The sequence below is a fragment of the Pseudochaenichthys georgianus genome, unplaced genomic scaffold (genome assembly GCF_902827115.2).
Source record: "Pseudochaenichthys georgianus unplaced genomic scaffold, fPseGeo1.2 scaffold_493_arrow_ctg1, whole genome shotgun sequence".
NCBI classification, from domain to species: Eukaryota; Metazoa; Chordata; class Actinopteri; order Perciformes; family Channichthyidae; genus Pseudochaenichthys; species Pseudochaenichthys georgianus.
Window position 1 is genome coordinate 69,181 of NW_027263055.1, and position 18,362 is coordinate 87,542.

The following is an 18,362-nucleotide window of genomic DNA, read 5'->3' on the forward strand; positions in this document are numbered from 1 at the left end:
GACATGCTGAGACTCATGCATCCAATGGGCTCTACACGCAGAGGATGGGGCTCTGTGGATGAGGGGAAGACGTGCCCCATACGTAATGGAGAAGCTCGAGCGACTAAAGAAGTGGAGAGGTGGTCATATAACTGGATTCAAAATGTCAGAGAGCAAGTCATGCTACATGGTATCTACAAACAAACGCAAGACTGATGGCCAACAGCCAACACTCTATGATCGTCCAATGACAAAGCTGAATGAGTTCAAATACCTAGGACTGTGGTCTGATAGCAAACACACATGGGACATGCATATTAATCAAGTGGAGACACAATGCTAAAAGTATTACATGTATTGCGAGCTGTAGCTGGATGCAGCTGGGGCGCAGACAAACAAGCATTAGTAGACATGTACAGATCCATGATGAGGTCCACAACAGACTGTGGTTGCATAGCATTTGGAGCAGCAGCAAAACATCACTTACAAACTGATAGACTGCAATATAAAGCCTTGAGGTGTGTATTGGAGCGATAAGTCAACTGTTAGCTTATCGCAACAGGCCTCTGCACACAATGAAACAGTGGAGACAAACATGTGCTTGGCTTTCATTAGTGAATGAAACTGAGAGCCCTTTATAGTCTGTGTCCAATATTGTGTATTTGTATATATTGTATATATATATGCTAAGGTCCCGCTGCTGACACCATAGCAGTCATTTAGTGCGCATGTGTGTAATTAAATATCAAAATCTCACTCCAGCCAGGTACCCACAGCTAGCAACCCTGGTTAGCTTCAGAGCTAGCAGTCTGTGTTGTAAACAAAGACAGGACGAGCTGGAAATGAAACAAACGATACTTAGAAACTGGTTAAAAGTTTCTGATGGAAGGAAACGACCTCTTCTCTCTTTGAATGTGGTTTATACCTTTCAGGTAACAGCAACAGCTAAAGCCTGACAATGAACCGTTTGGCTTAGCTACATATCAGAGATACATATCGTTCCTGTAATACTCTTTGTTCGTCTGGATTATATCTCTCATTTGCATTAACAGTAATATATGTATATATGATACTCTACATAGAAACTACTCCGTGTATGTCACAGTTCACACTTCACCCTTTCTAAACACTGAATGAAATAGGTTTTTGATGCTTATACATTCAAATAAACGACCTGTTTAAACTTTTAATGAGGTTTATACATTTCAGATAACAGCAACAGTTAACGGTACAAAAATAAACAGTTTTTCATGGTTGGAAAGTAAATAAAGTTAATTTACTCAAATACAGATTGCAGGTAGTTGTATTAGCTGAAGTATTTTCATTTGATGTCACTTTATACTACTCCTTCATTACATACCAGATATAAATATGTACTTTTAATAAGATGAGAGAAGAGTTACAGATCACGTGAAACTAAAACTATATCTACATATATATATAATCAATGAGTAAATGTGTCTGCCAGGACACACACACACACACACACACACACACACACACACACACACACACACACACACACACACACACACACACACACACACACACACACACACACACACCACACACACACACACACACACACACACACACACACACACACACACACACACACACACACACACACACACACACACACACACACACACACACACACACACACACACACACACTCCCTCTCTCTCTCTCTCTCTCTCTCCCTCCCTCTCTCTCTCTCTCTCTCCCTCTCTCTCCTGACAGCCCATCAGTTTCTCATGCAGCTCACTAAACAGTGGGCGGGGCTTCAGGTGATTATGGAGCAGCTGATCTGATCTCTCTCTCGTGTCCGGTTACACTTCACTCACGTTTATGTCCATATCGATCAGATCCAGCTCTCCTGGTCGCCTTTACAGAGAGCACCGATCAAACTATTAAGAGTGAATATCGGCCGATAATGATCGGCGGCCAATCGATAGGAGCATCGGACATTTTGACCGGCAGGTTTTGAATTTACCGGTTTTTACTAAATGTTACCAGCTAAAAAGCGGCTAACGGAAACCCTGCTTTGCATGTCATCGAAACTAGCAAGAATTGAAAAGCGGCTAGAAAAATGGGCCAAGTTAGTCCGGTGTAATACTGACACTTCTCATTGTTGCCAGCAACAGTGTTGGAAGACAGCCGGACAGAGTTGAGGGTGCCCTAGCATGGTCCCTCTCAGCAAGAGCAGCATCTCTTTCCGTCCCGAGTGCAGAGGTCTCATCGAAGAGCATCTGTTGAGGCACGGAAGGTGGAGACACTGAACTGGTCGCCGGTTGAGGCGAATCAGGAGTAGGTTGATGCTGTGGAGGTTCGGAGGATGCAAGGGATGTGTCCTGCACTCCAACAGGGACTGCGTAAGCCACTCTGCACTTCTTTGTTGAGGGCCCATTTGCTTTGCCAAGCATCTTCTTGCCATGACGAGACATAGCATTCCAGAACCTAGTACACACAAACATTACATATACCAGGGGTTAGGGCGGTGCGATTATGGCAAAAATCATAATCACGATTATTTGGGTCAATAATCGACATCACGATTATTAAATCAGATTATTCATTGAGTTTGAAAAATGTATTTATTGAACTTTAAAACAAATACAAATAATAATTTGAACAGTATCTTTTTAACTGTTGATTACCCTGAACGTATAATTCAACTGAAAAACCAATACATAAATGAAATAAATGATACATTTATATATATCATTTATATTAAAATACGATTAATTGCACGGCCCTACCAGGGGTGATAACTAACACCTACCCACAGCTGGTATGTTATTGTAAAGTTGTACTTCCCATCTATCACAACAGTATTACAGTGTTCGATTTAGGCCAGGCATATCATCAGTACACATGAATTTTCGCAAACCTTCTCAGTTTCTGGCACTTGGCAGCTGTTGGTAGTTTCCCAGGCGTAGCAAATTTGGTCGGGATGTAATCTGGATGGCCGGGCTCCTTGGAAGGCTGCCTGAAAAACAGATAAGAGAACTTGGAGTCATGCATGTCAGTGCGCCTCCTCTAGTCTAAAGTCAGATCAGTGTCATCAGGGAGGTGATGTATACAGATATATCACCTCCCTGATGTCATCAATGAGGTGGTACACATTCCCTGATCCTAGTATCCCCGACAGATAACTCAAGTATTATAATTGATTGATTGATTGATACATTTATTTCCAACAAGTAAAAGAAATAATTTACAAAACAGAACCAATGTTGGAGTGCATAGTCATGCAAGAGAAATTAAAACAAAACAAAATTACATTTACAACAACAGCATTTGCAACATAAACAGTGCCATGTCTCGTGTTCGAAAAGGAGTGAGAAGAAGTATAACTTATTTAATCTCACCCCCTTGTCCCTAAATGATTTATTATAATCTATGATCTGCTATAATCATCATTATTATTCATTAGTCTTGTCATTATCATTATTGATCTGCTTTACATGTTGATTGATATATATACATATACACACACATACACTGACATATATATATATATATGTACACATACATATGCACACCTACATCCTCACACATAAACCCATAGTCAAACACCTTCCCTGTCCCTCGAGAAAATAATGTCTCTGTATTTCCTCTTGAACTGGTTAATGTCCGGACATCGCTTTCGCTCCACATTCACACATTCATGACTTGTCATAGCTGATGTGTGGCTCAGTGTACTCTGTGAAAGATGGACAAGTAGCAGGGAGTATGTACATTGTCATTGGTGGATAGGAACTACAATTGTGGGGCTGACTAGTCCAGGGGTCTGCAACCTTTTTGACCAAAAGAGCCATTTTGCTCCTTTTTCCCCAAAATGTGTTTGTCTGGAGCCGCAAAACATATTTCATAGTTTTTTATTGTTATATCAGACAAAAACTACAGTTTTTTGCATTTATTAGGCTATTTATTACATGATATAAAACTGTTAACCTCTAATAAGAAGAAAATAACTCTTATAAGGAGAATTAAAAATAATACACAGGCCTACTTTAAAATAAATTAAACACAGCACTTGGGGAGTCCTCTGCACATTGGAAGGGAAACAAATATTATTAAAATGGGCCCACTTTGAAATAAATAAAACATATAGCTGCACCCTAAAAAGAGTTAAAGGTGGGGTAGGTAGGAATGGAGAAACCAGCTTGAGTGCGCTAGAATTTGAAAATACACAACCGGAAAAAATCTGCCACTTCCTCACAGAGCCCCTCCTCCAACACACACGAACGCGCACATGACCAATGAGGACAGAGATCAGTCTGTGCCCATCCAGTTACATCCAGCTCGTGTGACTAGACCAGTGGTTCTCAAACTTTTTCTGTCATTCCCCACTTTGAACAGGTGGGCCTTTTCAAGCCCCACCTGTTCCTCATCGCTCCAATAAAATGGTAGGCCAAGCTTAAAATTGTCAAATGTATCGTTCTATAACAGGGGTCTCCAACCTTTTTTTAGGATGAGGGTTACTTTCAAAAAATAAAACAAGTCGGGAGCTACTTTTACTCCTCTTTTTTGTTTTTTTGCCAGTGTATATATTTAGCACATTTTAACATTATTATATGCTACCTTTAACCTTTGAGTGCTGTTTGGGTCTGTGGGACCCGTTTTCAGTGTTTACTAAAATAAAATGTAGCAATTTAATTATTTTAACCTGCTTTATTTGGTGGTGGACGTCACATCCTCGAGGGTCCGGGGGCATGCACCCCCAGGAAGATTGTTTTTAAATGTTGAAGTTGAATGCATCAATCTGGTGCACTTTGAGCTAGGGCTGCTCAATTAAATCGTATTTTAATCGCAATTACGATTTTGGCTTGCAACGATTATGAAAACAACATAATCGAAATAAAACGATTTTATTTATTTTTTAAATAAGTTTTTCAGTTGAATTATACTTAAAGTTCAGGGTAATCAACTGTTAAAAACATACTTTTCAAATTATTTTCAAATAATTTTTCTTCAATAAATTGATGTTTTTCAAAGTAAATGGTTAATCGTTTTTAATAATCGTGATATCAATTATTGACCCAAATAATCGAGATTATGATTTTTGCCATAATCGAGCAGCCCTACTTTGAGCCCAACATGAATTTATGGATACAGCTCTCAACACTCAGATGAAAGGGAGCTGTATACTTTTCAATAATCCAAACATCTTTAGAATATGATCACAACAAATCATTTAAACTGGTTTATTCTTATCTTATGTTACCTAGTTAGCATTATTTCTTTTTATTTATGCATATTTGACTAATCACTCCCCTTTTAAACTTTTTACTGTCCTATAGTACACATTGGAATGATTTCTTACTTTATTTTGTACAACTTTATTAAATAGATAAAGGTGTGCTCTCTCTCTTGCTCTCTCGCTCCACATTGCTTTTCTTCCCGACTGCAACGCTGTTGTGTGTGTCTGTGAGAGCGTTTCACACGTGTGTATGAGATATTTTTACCAGTGTCGAGCCTGTCTCTGAGGGCCTAAGATATTCTACAAAATAATATTTAAAAACATTAACAAATTATATATTTTTTTAAATATGTTTTTAGTAGTATTTGTCAATAGTTTTACCACAAATAACTTGATTAAATTGTATTTAAAATAACATTTCCAAAGAAATAAATCCTTTGAATCTGCCTATTCAGTTTCTGTTTGAATGTGAAGGGTTAAATGAAAGAAGCTCCTCTCTGCGAGTCTGTGAAGACAGGAGCTGATTGGACGTCCAGCTATGAATTCACAGAGGGCCAGCTATAGTAACTGAACGAGAGTAATGTCAAATGACAGTACAATTGACCAATCATATCTTCCCTCTAAATGGGTGGGCTTTATTATCGCGGTCTTTATGACAAGTTCCGCCCTGTGAAACGTTTCTTGTTTCCATAGCAACAACAACTGTCAACAGCGTAAACTTGCCTTCAAAATAAAAGCATGCCAAATTACACTTAAGACATACAACTGCAACGAAAGTAACACACACAATGCAATATCCTTTTCAATTTCAAAGAACACAAATTGGGTTATACAGGTGTTGTTTTGTGTGGTAGAGGGTCGCTTTTCATTTATACGTTTTGCACCCCGGGTGTGCCGTTGTTTTGATATTCCACCAGTGTATAAATAATAAATAAATGTGAAAAAAAAAGTTTAAATTTTTTTTTTTTTTTTTTAATATATATTTTTTTTCCGCGACCCACCTATCACATCTCTGCGCCCCACCAGTGGGGCGCGCCCCACACTTTGAGAAACGCTGGACTAGACCAACCATGATGCTATGCTACCATGCTATGATTCTGCTGTAGAGGAAGGTAAACAGTAGTTTGGTCCAGTCCGGGCTAGCGGCGGACCTCAGATTAATCATAAACATAGTAGTTGTTCTGAAATACAACTTCAATTTACCAGAAATGAAGTGTGCCGAGCAGATGTACACATATTGCACGGTGTCCTTGGGTTTCCACGGCTTGTGAGTGATGGCATCGACGCGAGCGCAAGCTCTCGCCCACTGGGCCCTCCGTCCTGGCTGTTTTTCCTGACTGGGGAACTTGAAGAAAGAAAACTTGGATTTTCGATCTGTCATCGAATGATGATTTCCACAAGTCCCAGCACTACACCACTTCACCATCTTCAAAGTATTGTATCCAACAAGTAAGTAACACGGCTAAAACCTCGGCCTGCTTGCACCTCGCGTAAAATGGCGGATACAATCAATTATACAAACATGGGTTAGTGATTAGAGGAAACTGAGTTATTCTTTATGTTGTTAAAGTTTCAGCTATTCTGTTCACAGTTATGTCATCAGATTATTTAATACCATTTGTTAAAACACTGTTGTTTCTTTTGATGTGAAATATTATTTATTTAATTTAAATAAAAAGCAATGTTAATTTTGTTCACAATTTGTTAAGTTAATTTAATAATATATGTATTTTTGAATAAAGTATTCATCTTTATTGTCTTCATTGTTAGTTTCCACATGCCTAAAACAACCTCAAGCTACATCTAAAAGTTGATGGCTAAATAAGAGCGCTTGAGAAATTGTGCAAGGCAGACGGTAATAGTCCGAATAGTCGATTAATCGTTTCATTAATCGAAAGATTAATCGATTATCAAATGAGTCGTTTGTTGCAGCCCTATTGTCGTTGTCCCATGTATAAATAAAACGTGTTATTCAGCAACCCTTGCAATTTGGGATTTTATTTTTGGTTGGTAGACCTCGGTGATCTGGTCATTTCAAAAGTAGCTCACCAGCCAAAAAAGTGTGGGCACCCCTGGTGTAGATGATCAGATAGGAAGCAGGGGGCGGGTTTCAGACTCTGGACCTTCACACTCATGTACAGTAGGTGGCGGTATGCACCTTTAGAGTTCTTTGCAATCCGCCAAAACGAGAGAAGAAGAAGATGCACCTTTAAAGTTCTTTGCAATCCTCAAAAACCGAGAGGAGAAGAAGAAGGAGAAAAGAAGAGGTGAGTGGATTAAACACCTGCAGAGGTTTCATTAAGTGTATTTACACCTCTTAGCTTACAGTTAATCACGAATCAGAAGTTATCTTATTTAATACAAATAGTCTCTATCTATCTTTAAATAAAGGCTAACAGCTACAGTCTAATAGCTAAAGTCTAATAGCTAAATAATAATAGCTATGCAACCGGGTGAGGCCAACAAGTATAGCGCAGCATTATGCATGTGTTTACATGCTCACCGGAACCCTGAGGCATTACCAACAGATCAATGCACAATCAACCCATCCAGGACATCTCTTTCTCCACATTACGTGTTAGACATTAGAGTTGACTCTTCTTGTCTGTCACATACTCTTCTTGTCTGTCACATCCTCTTCTTGTCTGTCACATCCTCTTCTTGTCTGTCACATCCTCTTCTTGTCTGTCACATCCTCTTCTTGTCTGATACATCCTCTTCTTGTCTGTCACATCCTCTTCTTGTCTGTCACATCCTCTTCTTGTCTGTCACATCCTCTTCTTGTCTGTCACATCCTCTTCTTGTCTGATACATCCTCTTCTTGTCTGTCACATACTCTTCTTGTCTGTCACATCCTCTTCTTGTCTGTCACACACTCTTCTTGTCTGTCACACACTCTTCTTGTCTGTCACACGCTCTTCTTGTCTGTCACATCCTCTTCTTGTCTGTCACATCCTCTTCTTGTCTGATACATCCTCTTCTTGTCTGTCACATCCTCTTCTTGTCTGTCACACACTCTTCTTGTCTGTCACACACTCTTCTTGTCTGTCACATCCTCTTCTTGTCTGTCACATACTCTTCTTGTCTGTCACATAAGTGGCGCAACTGAAGCGGTATTGCGCTAAAGGGAAATTATTTTGACCGAAGAGATTTAGGTTTTCCGGCTAACGGGAACTCTGACGTCGCCATTTTGTGTGCTTCGCGGTTCATATCGATCAGATCCAGCTCTCCTGATCGGCCTTTATAGAGAGCACCGATCAAACTATTAAGAGTGAATATCGCCCGTAATGACCGGCGGGGCTCCCCCCCCCCCCCCCCTTTATTAAAATATTTTGTTATTTGAAATAAAATGAAGTACATTCACAGTTAATGTAATTAGATATACATTATGCCATACATATTGCATACATTCACAGTCAATATTTCTTCAGCATGTATGATGGCTGTCCAACAGAAGTTACATCCATTTCTCACTTATTCTGACAATGTACTTAACCCAATAAAATGACCCAACAAAAGGAGTTGCTCAATAATAGTGAAGTCACGTTGTAATAACAATAACTCGTCTCTCTCGTTCAGATTAATATTGTGGGGTTTTTTGAGTGTTCTTTTTCTGCTTTGCCAAACGCCACTGTGTCAAATGTCCCATTAGAGTTGCCGTATGGAGTTGTCAAATATGGCGGACCATCTCGCACATGCGCACTGCAGATGGGGCAGGGCTGAAGATCGGATAGTGACACACATTGAAGATGACGTCACGGCTCCGCCTACATTGCGTTACTATAGTTACTGCCCCAGTTCCTAAACTGTATTGGAAACGCAGCATAAAGTGAGCCTGGCCTACCAAGGCCTAACTATACCGTACTAAGCCCTGCGAGGCCCTGCAGTGGAAATGCGCCATAAGTGGATGTCATTGAAGACCTTTCCAAGAGCAGTCTCAGTGCTGTGGTTGGGACGAAAGCCTGGCTGGAACACATCCAAACAGTTATTTACATGCAAGAAATTACTCAACTGTTGAAAAACTACTTGTTCAATGATCTTACCTAGAAATGGGAGGTTTGATATGGGCCTGTAATTGGTCATTACTGAAGCGTCTAGATTATTCTTTTTTAAGAGCGGTTTAATGACTGCAGTTTTCAGGGCCTGTGGAAAAACACCTGAGTGAAGAGACTTGTTTACTATGTGAAGTAGATCTGAGGCCATGCAAGGAAAAACATCTTGGAAAAACCCTGTTGGAATAATATCAAGGCAGCAGGAGGAGGACTTCAGAAGTTGAATAATGTCCTCCAGGTTTCTATCATTAATCTGATGGAACTGTGTCATGGTGTCTGAATTGATGTTAAGTGGACACGGAGACAACACATCTGCTGTTCCTGATGCAGAGGCACTGACTGCTGGTCTGGTGTTCTGAGTGGGGGGATACTGACACTGGGGGGTTAGTTAGTCTGTCCACGGTAGCATTGTTTTTGTTTTTGGCAATGATGTCGGAGAAGAAAGACTGTCGTCCAATTTACAATTCCAAATGATAAAAGCCAAGTCTCTCTTTATAGATTTCAAAGTGAACCTGGAGATTTGTTTTTCTCCACCTGCGTTCAGCTTTTCGACACTCTCTTTTTTCTGCTCTCACGGTCATGGCCTTTCTCCATGGAGATCTTTTCTTCCCAGTCACTTCCTTTACCTTAGTTGGAGCAATGGCATCTATAACATTCAAATGATCTACTAGCTCATTTACTGAGATGTTAGCAGGGCCAGTGTGGAAGAAACATCCCGAGTAAACATTTCCCTCGTGTTTTCAGTTAAATATCGCTTTGTGGTTACCTCTTTTTGAACATTTGTGTGAACAGCTCTCAAAGGAATGGTCAGAGAGCACAACATCAGTCACCACAACCTCAGAGATATTCAGACCCTTTGAGATCATCAAGTCCAGAGTGTGCCCCTTGCTGTGCGTGGGCTCCGTCACATGCTGAGTCAGTCCATTGAATTGATCTATTTAAAACAAGGGACAGTGTTCATTAAGCAACATATTAAAAACATGTCAAAGTACTCGATTAGCCAACAGGCTAGTTTTCACCGATAGTCCCTTTGCCAGATGGTGACATCCTAAAAGCAACAATAAAAATACCACGACATTGTTATACCATTGTACATGTTTACAATAGATGACATCACTGAATACAGATGAGAGCAAGTCATGATAATAAATACAAAATCCAGCCAACCCACGAGTGGTCTTATAAGCTAAGCAGATGTTTTTGTAAACTATGAGATTTTCCCAGCTGAACAGATTATACTTTTTAACAATGTGACAATGATGATACCGGAATGGCTTTGTGTCTCGTGTTCTGAGTGCTTGTTTATACAGTGATTCCAGTGGCCTTAGAGCTGCAGAGTGAGCATCAGACCAGCTGATCAGACAGTAGTAGATGTGGGAGAGGACCATGGAGTGAAGGTATAGCTTAGCTGCTGCAGATGATAGCAAGTTTCTAATGTATCTGTAATTCGACAGATTGAACCGCAGTCTCAATTTGAACACAAGGAGCTGTTGTTGAGTGATTAGCCCTGAATCCAAATTGCATTGGATGCAGTGGAAAGGAGCTGTTGTTGAGATGATTGATGATTTGTTTGGCAATCAATTTCTCAAATACCTTGGATAGTATGGGTAAGATACTGATGGGCCTATAGTTGGATGTCATGAGGGTCCCCACCATAGTTATCAAGAACACAAAACAGTTCTTTAGCCCCTCTGTCCTGGGGGTTGTCAACATGGATGTTAAAATCACCAACAATGACTAGACGGTCAAAGTCAAATCACACTATAGACAGCAGTTCAGTAAAGTCATCAAAAGAAGCTGAGAGCACAGCTGAACTCCCGCAGCCCTGGGGGGCCCTACATTGGTTGTGATGGCAGATGACAGGGTTTGGTCAAGTTGCTCTCTCCTGGTGAGGAAAGCGGCATACCAGTAAATTAGGTATGGATTTACTTCCATTTTGGCCATTCTTGACACCAAGATGTCTGCTTGTATTGTGTTGCTGCTGAGAAGTCTAGGGAGAGGGCTCTTGCATAGGTGTGGCGTTTATCTAACTGTTTAGTGATGATGTGAACCAGAGCAGCAGCAGTACCACCCCCTTGCTTATAGGCACATTGGTATGGATCAAGTATGTCTTGTCCGTCACAATGGGTTTAGCTGAAGAGGTCATTCCTGTCACGGTTCTCATGGTGTCCCACACTTTTTTGGGGTCTTTGGCTTTAAAAGCATTTCCCAAAAGCTCTCTGTGTGTTTTGATTCCCTCAATTTGACTTTCAGTTCTTTCTCTGTCTGTTCAAGTGCTCCGTAGTCTTTGTTTCATGTCCTTAGTCACATATGATGTATTACTTTCTTTTCTGGTTCCCTTGAGTTTGGTCTTATCCACTGGTATCATATTCACAACATTATGATCAGAGGTCAGTATTGGTGTCTGTCTTTAGACACATAGGCTCCTTTATCATTAACAAAGCATTTGTCCAGGATAGTGTCTTTCCTGCTGTGATCCCTAACACACTGCTGGAACCCAGGTAACAGTCTCCAGGCGACATTGCTTCATGTCCCGAGCACTATTGCCGGTGCATCGGGGTGGCTGAGTTGCAGCTCGTGAACAGTGTCCTCTGCCGCTGGGAGGCACGTAAACAACAAACTGTAAAATACACCCGAATTCTCTAGGCAGATAAAAGGGTCTTGACGTCATGCCGAGAATTTCTACGTTGGGATTGCAGGTTTTACATTTACTGAGTATGATCGGCACCAACTTTCCGTGAAACATAATAAAGAGGCCTCGATAAATTCATGACAGTACCTTGTGTGTGTCCACATTGTTGCTCAATGAGCGCAGGTTTGTGAGAATGATGGATGGAAGTGGTGGCCGGCTGAATCTCCGCCGTATTCTGAACGCCTCCCCTCCTTCCTCGTCTCTTTTTCCTGGAGTTTCTAAGCGGCTCCCGAGGGATTTCAGGATTTCATCCAGTGTGTGTGTGTGTGTGTGTGTGTGTGTGTGTGTGTGTGTGTGTGTGTGTGTGTGTGTGTGTGTGTGTGTGTGTGTGTGTGTGTGTGTGTGTGTGTGTGTGAGAGAGAAACACAGTTAAGGCTTCTTCTTTTTTTGCTGCTCTTCTCAGATTCTGCTGAGTTGGCAGACTGGTTCACAGACTCTCCTGTTTTGCCGATCCGGTGCTTGAACAAATAACTCTACACCCCTGGCCGAAATGTCCCTAAAATGAAGTCCGAGTTTGAAATATATCTCAAATAATGCATGTATTTCCCCACATAAACATAACAGTCTGCAATGAAACGGCTGTCCCCTGTGCGCTCCACTTCCTACTTTCTCCTTTCTCTCTCTTTTTTTTCTTTCATTGCCCTCTAGGGCAGTGGTTCCCAAAACGGTGTGCCGTGAGGCAAGTCCGGGTGTATGAAGGGCCGTGTAGGCCAAAATTCAAACTCACCTCACACACACACTACTGAAAACATTTGGCCTTGCACACACACTACTGAAATCCTCTCACATTCACTACTGAACACCTCACACACACACTACTGAAAATTAAGCCTCACACACACACTACTGAAATCCTCTCACATTCACTACTGAAAACATCTGGCCTTGCACACACACTACTGAAATCCTCTCACATTCACTACTGAACACCTCACACACACACTACTGAAAACATCTGGCCTTGCACACACACTACTGAAATCCTCTCACATTCACTACTGAACACCTCACACACACACTACTGAATATTAAGCCTCACACACACACTACTGAAAATTAAGCCTCACACACACACTACTGAAATCATCTCATGTTCACTACTGAACACCTCACACACACAATACTGAAAATTAACCTCACACACACACTCCTGAAAAACATTTTACTGAAAGGTTCTCAGTAGGGAATGTGCATGTGTTTCACCTATGTGTGTGTGAGGGGATTCTTGCTGTAACGGAAGTCATTCTTGCTGTAACGGATGTCATTCTAATGTAACGGAAGTCAGTGGTCTCTTTGCTAGCCCCGTTAGCTTCATTAGCTCCAGGCTGCTACTCCGAAGTGGTTGTTGTGTTGATGCCTGGTGGAGTATTCTTCATTGACATATCGCACTTATCGTATGGCTCTGCGGTTCAAACACACCGTCCATGAATGCAGTTTATTCGGTAAGTGAAATTCAAGCACTTTATTTCTTACTTGTCTTTTTATTCAGCTAACACATCTGTGCTAACGATGCTATCCGTAGCATACAAGTTAAAACATAATGGAGAAGTGTAACACATTAAGAAGGATTATACTGTAAAACATAAGGCTTCTCGGTGAGGTTGGTAAAATAAGGTCATGCTTGTACACTAGTTAGTTTGCTAGTTAGGTAACTGCATGCATTGTTATTGTTAATTTAAAATAGCTATGCTCGACGATGCAGACAGCTAGCATCACATTAGTGTCGAAGATCAGAGTACTGTATGAGATTAACCTCACTATAAGATCAGTGTATCTGAAAAATATGAATCTCACATTTCCAGTTGGTTCCAGAAATAACGTTGACGTATATTGCAATATGGTTTGAAACTAGCTGGAAATGAGGTCTGTGGTTGAGACGAATTTAAGAGACTGGTCACGTTTTGTTCAGCCGGATAATATCCACATGTCTACCCTACTTTTATAATTTTCAAATCATAAATCTATTTGCCAGAAGCAAAATGCTAACGGTATGCTTAAAGGAACTGCAGCTGCTTCAACGTCACGCCGATTTAAGATCCATATTCAAACATACAGATTATAAATGGTACAAGTTGAAGCGTTTGTTTGAACAGTTTGCAGCAACTTGCTTTCAAGCAGAACTTGAAAATGTACATAAATAGCTGACGTTAATAAAGCTAACTAGCGAGCTAGCTGTGTAGATCTGCTGCACTATTTGCTACAGCCCGGCTGTCCGCAGCCGACTTTATAACAGTATTAAGTGAAAACCATTCAAAATATTTTATAGAATAAATCCGTTATCCAAATCCCATAAAAACACAAGACAACCAGCAATTAGACAATACCCTGTGTCGTATTTTTGTCGGATGAATGCAAGCTGATATTGTCACTTTTTAAAAAACCTAAATAAGGGTTGTTCCCTCTTGTTTTCTCTGTTAGGATAATACTACAGAGAATGGGCTCCGCGGAAGGTGACACCCTTGCAAACCAAAAAAGAGAAATACAAGTATTTGTATTCCCCCCGGTCTGCACGTTTTACGTTGCTTAAGGTAAGTGAACATGAAACTATTCAGCATAACTTTCAATAATAATCTACGGTATTTATTGAGTTTTGGGATATTACTTGCATACAAATCTATACATGCCTTAAGGTTTCTAAAACATACAATATGTGGTAAATTCAACAGTGGACCCAGCAAAGATTCACATTTTTGCATGATTTGTTATTGATTTGTTGCTGTTACTTAATTATACTTTTAATAAATTCAAGTCAAGCTTAGTTACATGTGATGGTAGCTATATGCTCTTACCTGTGTGCCTCCTCCGCAACCAGACTGTATTCAAACTCTTAAGTACCAGTTCTATCTACTTTAAACAATTAAAAAGACACAATCAACTACATTTATTGATATACCAATCTTTATTTTTGGGGCCTCTTCTTCTTTTAAATTAAACTTTCAGACATGAGATATTGAAATACAGTAATAGTTTTGTCTATTTAAAAAAGAATGAGCCATTCCTTACAGTTAACTTCATATTTCTTATTGTCTAAAGCATTTATGACACACATTTCCCCCTCATATTCACAGTGTGGATCAATTGAGACAGCGTGCAGAGACTTTGGGAGAAACCTCAGCGTGACGGATGTCCTGTCTGTGGGTTTGGCTGGAGAAGGTGGAGAGGTCTTTCTCTGGGAGGAGGACGTGGCCTGATGGAGGAGGACGTGGCCTGATGGAGGAGGACCAGGTCTGATGAAGAAACCACCTAACTGCATCTGTGAGCCCATACTGGGCTCAGCTGCCACAAACAAATGATGGTCCTGTTTGACTTTGTGTTCACAATAAAAGTGTAGTTTCTTAGTGAATGTCCTGTATTGGTCTTTAATCTGAAATCAGCTTTTCATTTTCTTCTTGCCCCTCTGAGAAAACGGTGAGGCAGTTGTGTCCTTCAGGTTTGTCCTTTCCTAACAGAAATGACAAGAAACATATGACATTATTGCAGAGCAAGTGTGTTATTTATGAAACGTTTGTTTATTTAGCGGCTGTAGAAATAATGTGTTTTTTTAATTCATCACTTTGTACTACAAAGATAATCAGATTATGAAGGAACGGTCTGCAGTTAATCATTAAAATATCTTGTTAAATAATATTCAACTGCTCGGTTGTCTCACTGCAAGAACCACTTTTACCACGTCTTTTACAGACAATATGTAGAGACAAATGGTAGCAATTCTCACAATGTAAAATAATAATTGCCTTAAATACATTGAAATGTGAAAGCTGATTATAGTTGTTACTTTATCTATTTAAACCAGAACGTTTTTCTATTCCTTGTACCTTTGAGTCCATGCTGAAGTTCACTGATGTTAGGAATAGGTCTGTCTCTCGTGGTCAGCATCCTCTGGTCTGTCCGCATCACCTGGAAACTTTAAACAAACAGATATATATGTAAAGTAACAATGTGTTGGTCACAGACTTTTTTACATGCAAATGTCATGTGATAATCTTTTTGTTATCCTTAAAGAAAGTGCTGGATATCAAAGCCCTTACTGTATCTTATCAGTTGGATTGTGTATTATTGTATAGTTGTGGTCCTTTTTATTTTAGAATCGTTTTTCATGAGACAGTCAATTTAAATATTTGTTCTATGCCATATTCACATTCATTTGTAATGTAAGGGTAAAAGACAAACATCTTCAACAAATGTAATGCAATGAATAAGCTTCATTGTCACAGAAGCACACAGAAGCACACATAACGTCATATCTAATATTTAAACAAATCATTTCCTTGTCCCTAAAGCATTGACTGAGCTATTTTTCGTCCTCAAATGCAGGCATTAAGTTACATGTTCACGTTCTGCTGCCACAATAAGTCAGTTTCTCCAGTGTAATGATAATAAAATGCTAAGTAAGTATTGGTAATAATATTAATAAAAACAACAACGTTTGGGTTCGTTCGTTTAATATGATGAACGTTAACCAGTAAGCTTAAAAAATCAACTCCCGCTCAACAAACCATATTGCAATATCTACGTTAACGTTATTTCTGGAACCAACTGGAAATGTGAGATTCATATTTTTCAGATACACTGATCTTATAGTGAGGTTAATCTCATACAGTACTCTGATCTTCGACACTAATGTGACGCTAGCTGTCTGCATCATCGAGCATAGCTATTTTAAATTAACAATAACAATGCATGCAGTTACCTAACTAGCAAACTAACTAGTGTACAAGCATGACCTTATTTTACCAACCTCACAGAGAAGCCTTATGTTTTACAGTATAATCCTTCTTAATGTGTTACACTTCTCCATTATGTTTTAACTTGTATGCTACGGATAGCATCGTTAGCACAGATGTAGCTTCGTCTCGCTTGTTAGCTGAATAAAAAGACAAGTAAGAAATAAAGTGCTTGAATTGTACTTACCGAATAAACTGCATTCATGGACGGTCTGTTTGAACCGCAGAGCCATACGATAAGTGCGATATTTCAATGAAGAATACTCCACCAGGCATCAACACAACAACCACTTCGGAGTAGCAGCCTGGAGCTAATGAAGCTAACGGGGCTAGCAAAGAGACCACTGACTTCCGTTACATTAGAATGACATCCGTTACATTAGAATGACTTCCGTTACAGCAAGAATCCCCTCACACACACATAGGTGAAACACATGCACATTCCCTACTGAGAACCTTTCAGTAAAATGTTTTTCAGGAGTGTGTGTGTGAGGTTAATTTTCAGTATTGTGTGTGTGAGGTGTTCAGTAGTGAACGTGAGATGATTTCAGTAGTGTGTGTGTGAGGCTTAATATTCAGTAGTGTGTGTGTGAGGTGTTCAGTAGTGAATGTGAGAGGATTTCAGTAGTGTGTGTGCAAGGCCAGATGTTTTCAGTAGTGTGTGTGTGAGGTGTTCAGTAGTGAATATGAGAGGATTTCAGTAGTGTGTGTGCAAGGCCAGATGTTTTCAGTAGTGTGTGTGTGAGGTATTCAGTAGTGAATGTGAGAGGATTTCAGTAGTGTGTGTGTGAGGCTTAATTTTCAGTAGTGTATGTGTGAGGTGTTCAGTAGTGAATGTGAGAGGATTTCAGTAGTGTGTGTGTGCAAGGCCAGATGTGTTCAGTAGTGTGTGTGTGTGAGGTGTTCAGTGGTGAACGTGAGAGTATTTCAGTAGTGTGTGTGCAAGGCCAGATGTTTTCAGTAGTGTGTGCGCGAGGTGAGTTTGAATTTTGGCCTACACGGCCCCTCATACGGGTGTGCCGTGGGATTTTGTGACAACCATACGTTATTATTGCAATATACAACTACACAAAAGACCTCATGAAAGGAAAAACAAGAAGTGAGGATACCCGGCCCGGAGGAAGCCCGGGGTCCCTTTCTGGAGCCAGGTCCAGAAGGAGGACTCGTCGGCGAGCGTCTGGTGGCCGGGCTTGCCACGGAGCCCGGCCGGGCCCAGCCCGAAAAGGCAACGTGGGCAACACCTCCGCTTCTCCCTCCTGCGGGCCCACCACCTACGGGAAACAGCGATGGGGTCGGGTGCGCTGCCAGACGGGTGGCAGTGAAAGCGGAGGGTCTCGATGGACCAGACCCGGGCGGCAGAAGCTGGCTTTGGGGACGTGGAACGTCACCTCTCTGGGGGGGAAGGAGCCGGAGCTTGTGCGGGAGGTGGAGCGGTACCAGTTGGATCTGGTTGGGCTCACCTCTACGCACAGCGTCGGCTCTGGAACCTTACTTCTGGATAGAGGTTGGACTCTATTCTTCTCCGGAGTTGCTCAAGGTGTGAGGCGCCGGGCGGGTGTGGGGATACTCACAAGTCCCCGGTTAGGTGCTTCGTTGTTGGAGTTTACCCCAGTGGACGAGAGGGTCGCCTCCCTACGCCTGCGGGTTATGGGGGGGAAAACTCTGACTGTTGTGTGTGCTTATGCACCCAACAGCAGTTCAGAGTA

At 40.9% G+C, this 18,362-nt stretch overlaps 2 long non-coding RNA genes and 1 pseudogene across 2 annotated transcripts; 2 read left to right on the plus strand and 1 right to left on the minus strand.

Annotated features, from left to right (window-relative positions):
- Positions 1-18,362, plus strand: part of LOC117442883 (zinc finger protein 729-like) — a 179,399-nt pseudogene that overhangs the window by 65,931 nt on the left and 95,106 nt on the right.
- LOC139433475 (uncharacterized) lies at positions 2,272-6,537 on the minus strand. Its single transcript, XR_011642929.1, has 3 exons — positions 6,392-6,537; positions 2,873-2,971; positions 2,272-2,439 (listed from the first exon to the last, which is right to left on the minus strand). It is a non-coding gene; the product is annotated as an uncharacterized lncRNA (long non-coding RNA).
- On the plus strand, positions 14,367-15,275 carry LOC139433474 (uncharacterized). Its single transcript, XR_011642928.1, has 2 exons — positions 14,367-14,460; positions 15,001-15,275. It is a non-coding gene; the product is annotated as an uncharacterized lncRNA (long non-coding RNA).